We start from the raw sequence: 4,270 nt of genomic DNA on the forward strand, positions 1-4,270 counted from the left end.
CTACCCCACCAGCGCGCCTACCCCCAACCAAATGCCCCCACACCCGCGGCCTTCCACCACCAGCGACCCACTGCGGCCTTCCACCGTCGGCTACTTTCGGCGTCAGGGGTTGGGGAGGCGGATTCGGGGGCGGGCGAGGCGGCAGGGGTCGCCGGTGACGATGAGGAAGGCAGGCGTAATTTTCCCCCTGACCCCTGCGAACCCTAGCAGCCGCACCAATGCCACCCCGCCGCCAGGCGCCAGCCATCGGGTCGCTTCCCTGCGCCTCCTCGCCTCCCTCTGCTCCAGGCCTCCCTCTCTCGCGCTGCTAGGAGCTGCTCCTGGTGTCTAGCAGCTGCCTTCCCCTCACTCATCGCATCAATCTCCTGCTCCCTCTCTCTCCAACATCCCCCGCTGTCCTCTCGCATCACACACAGGCGGTGGCTGTACATATCTGGTCGGGTGTGGCGTGTGTGGCATCTGTGATGTGCTTCGGCCGACCGGTTGTCCATGCATAGGAAGTGAATGGTTGCAGGCAGAGGAAGCTGTTGGCCGTTGTCAGAGGAGGATTAGGATAGTTCCCTTCATCTTTGTCAGAAAATGATAGTTCCCTTGATTTGTTTTGTTCCGAATTAGTACAAAAGTGCAATGATATTTGTTTTGTGCCGCAGGAGCTTCAAGACAGCAGGGACCAATTGCAACCTTCATTTATCTGTTCTGTGAACCAATTTGTGATGGCTTCTAAATGCACTTGGCTGGAACAGAGCAATTTTTTGGTAGTCTTCAGCCGGGAGAAGATGGGTGCAGAGAAGAGTGAAACGGGCTCAGTCAGGTGTGAAAAGGAGAATTTGAGAGATAGCAACGATGTGGTGCTGCACTGCTGCTCTCTTACTGCTAGCTTGCTACTTCTAGCTAAATTTTGCTATTTCTGCTAGCTGAATTTTGCATAGGCATGGCGAGCTGTTTGGTACGTATACAAATGATGCTGCTATTTTTTTTATTGCTCACAACCGGTCGCCCGCGCTCACGGCCAGTGCTGCAGATTTCGTGGCAGGCCTGCTTATCCTCAATGTGTTCTGACTCGGAGGTTGGAGCCAGTTCGCAACTTTGAATGTTGAAGCTGACAACGGACTCAAGCACTCCACCATATTCTTAGTATTGCATACCGTCACCGCTAAGGACTTAGCCAAGCTGCTTTTAAAAGTCATATAACAACTAAGTGCTAGATATTGTCATAGATAGATTTTGGTGGATAGGAATTTAATAAGCTACAAAGTAGTGTAGGTCGAGATGAACAAAGAATGGTATGCAAAATGTGTAACATTATTTGATACATTTACATTGACAGGTCTGGACTCGCTGGAGGGTTGTATGCTTTTGATTGATGAAGCTTAACACTTCTGCTCACTCATTATTTATTCTATATTCATAAAATATATATTTATTTTGTACTATATCATAGCATGTTTGACGGGCAGAAGAAGAGACGGCCATGGTGCTAGCTGATAGCACCTGCTAACTTAAGAAGTCTACATACCTTTTATCTAATAACTAAAAGAGAGTTTCTTACCAACTACTGAGCTTATAAGTCTTAGATCTGTCTCTAAAGCCACTACTCAACTTCATGTTGGTACTTTGTTGTAGAGTATACCTCTATAATTCTCCATCTAAGATAGTACTAAAGTTTATTGATGATGCTTAGTTTCAGGATATGCCTTACAAGCCATCCATGTGAGATATCCAAGGGGTTCAAGACGGATTGAAAAGGAGCTGGAGTAGGTGGTCGATTGAGGAAGGAGCTGGAGCAGAGGTGGAATCGAGGCTGCCCCTACGTGCGCTAAGAAGCTGCCAGAAATTATGAGGCGCCTGCCATCCGGACACTGCTGCGCTTTCTCCATCTCTCAAGGTAAGCCCTCGGCTGCACCTCCCATACTCCCTCCATCCGAATTCAGCAGCCCGCAGCGACAACGTAGCCGACGTCCTCCTCATCCATGACACTCCAATTTTTTTGCTTGTTACAATGCACATCATACACGGTTCTGCATTGTGGTGTGTGTGCCAAAGTTCAAAATTGCATAAGTGCTTGGGGGACTGGAAAGAACATAAAAATTTCTGTTTTCAGTCACAAGTCTACTCCCCATTGTCGATAGCGTCAAACTCAATGTGGTGCACAAGTGCGAGACAGAAATTTAGTGGAGATGCAAGATGAAAGATGGAACATGATGCTTCAAATCAGCATAATTATAAGGATTACAAACTTTCTCGGGGAAATAAATACAAAGTGATAATATATGTAATTTCATATTTTTTCCAGGAATATGTAATTGCATTTATAGCATCTGTTTTGAACTGTATTTTATATGCCATTTATATATCATGGTGGAACAAAAAAAATTAAATAGAAAAGAATAGCAGTGACCAATGTATATCTGGCAAGTTCAGATATATATCCATGCTTACCTAAAGTTTGTACAATGCATACTGTGGAATCATACAACAAATATTCATGCTTGACTAAATATTCTGCAAGTTTTTTTTGCCGCTGCTCGGTCAAGCACAGCCAACTGCTCGCAACTATGTACGGTTCTCTTGCCATTTCATGGGGTGTAACCGGAAGTGGCACAAGACTGTAGTTGTGTCGTTCTAAAATTTACTGATGTTGATGTTTCTTTTCAAGATTGTAGTATTGTTTACCAATTTGGTCCCTGGCTTATGTACTCATTTCCTTTTCTATTCTTTGTAGATAATTTTCTTCAGTTCATCGAACTACGTGCTGAAACATGTGTATTGTTTCTCAATATATCGGGCATCAACCCACCTCCCATGAGATCTCTGAATTTTCGACGCATATTACATTTGCTGAATTATTTCCTCCAGATAACTATGCTTGGATTCACAAATGCGCGCAATGCTTTCAAGTAGAGGTTAGTTCTACTTAAGCTGTGCTATTCCACTTTCAAGTTTTTGGTCCTAGAAGTGTAATACTTGGTAGGTTAGCTGTAGAAGCAGAATGTATATGGCCTGAATTTATATTTCAGAGTGTATAATCTGATTCAGAGTATTTTGACCCCTTGTGTTCTGAAACGTTGTGTTGTGTCGTTCTGTCCTGAAAGAATAGAAGCAATTCTTCTCTGGGAGAGAATATAAACGTTATTCGCAAACAACATGCATCGTCATTAAGTTTCTTATTACCAATTTAAACATGGTCAGTAATAGCACAACTAAAGTTTGTGAACAACATATCATTATGAAATGGTTGGTTGGATTGAGTTTTGTATGGATTCTACAAGGGCCATTTCTATGGAATTACAAATTAGTTTTACATTTTTATGGCTGGGCTCATTGTCTTTCGATTGCCCATATTCGGATGGATTTGTTATCAAGTGGACACCACAACCACCATCAATAGGGCGGGAATGGAGGTGTGTGATATTTTTTCCCGTTGCAACGCACGGGCATTTTTGCTAGTATATAATAATGCACGGTGAGTTTTTGTCGTCCGTCACCCTTATTTGCAAAAAAAGTCCCTGCAGTTTGTTCAAATCAACCCGCAATCCATCTTTTAAGTCATACCGAACCGTTTTTTTAGTTTTCTCAGAAACCCCCCTGATATTTTAGGTTTTATCAGAAACCCCCATGATATTTTAGGTAATCAACCCGCTGTCCATATTTAAGTCCCACGCACCGCTACCTCACCTCTTTTCTGGTCCAGTCGTTTCCTCCAACCGATCCCTATCCACACACGACCTTATCTCCCCCGCCATAGCACCCCGTACACATCAAGTGACACACAATTTTTTTCTTTTTACAGGGAAAGGGCCGGAAGCAGCTTTAGATAAGACTATGGTGATACAAGTTACATGGAGGTACGAAAAAAATGAAAAACACGACACAACCATCAGATTTTGAGCTCCAGATTTTACTAGAAAGACTCTAACATAAAAGTGGGAAAAGTAACTAGGTCCTCTACCACCAATCTTTAACTGAAGCTCCTGAACACGGACGACCCCGATGCTGCGAGGAGCACCACCCTGCAGGCCTATTCAAAAACTATTTGTGAGTTACAAAATATTTTATATGTACATAAAATATTTGCTTATTCAGAAAATGATCTTGCATTTCGAAAAATGTTCGCTAAATCAAAAAAGTTAGTGGATTTCAAAAATTGTTCCACCAATTTCCAGTTAAATACTCGTCGAATCTAGAAATGTTTGCCCATTCAAGAAAATTATTTAAAAATGTTCACAACTTTAAACAAATGTTTGCAAATAGTATAAAATGTTCATGTATT

At 42.7% G+C, this 4,270-nt stretch overlaps 1 long non-coding RNA gene across 2 annotated transcripts; it reads left to right on the plus strand.

The window, feature by feature from the left end:
- Positions 1–34: 34 nt before the first annotated feature.
- LOC119336249 lies at positions 35–3,064 on the plus strand. 2 transcript variants are annotated; one of them, XR_005162323.1, is made up of 3 exons: positions 35–811; positions 1,682–1,885; positions 2,723–3,064. It is a non-coding gene; the product is annotated as an uncharacterized LOC119336249 (long non-coding RNA). The 2 variants fall into 2 exon arrangements; XR_005162324.1 differs by having other exon boundaries at positions 1,688–1,885.
- Positions 3,065–4,270: the final 1,206 nt, after the last annotated feature.

Source organism: Triticum dicoccoides, chromosome 7B, assembly GCF_002162155.2.
Source record: "Triticum dicoccoides isolate Atlit2015 ecotype Zavitan chromosome 7B, WEW_v2.0, whole genome shotgun sequence".
In the NCBI taxonomy this organism is placed as follows: domain Eukaryota; kingdom Viridiplantae; phylum Streptophyta; class Magnoliopsida; order Poales; family Poaceae; genus Triticum; species Triticum dicoccoides.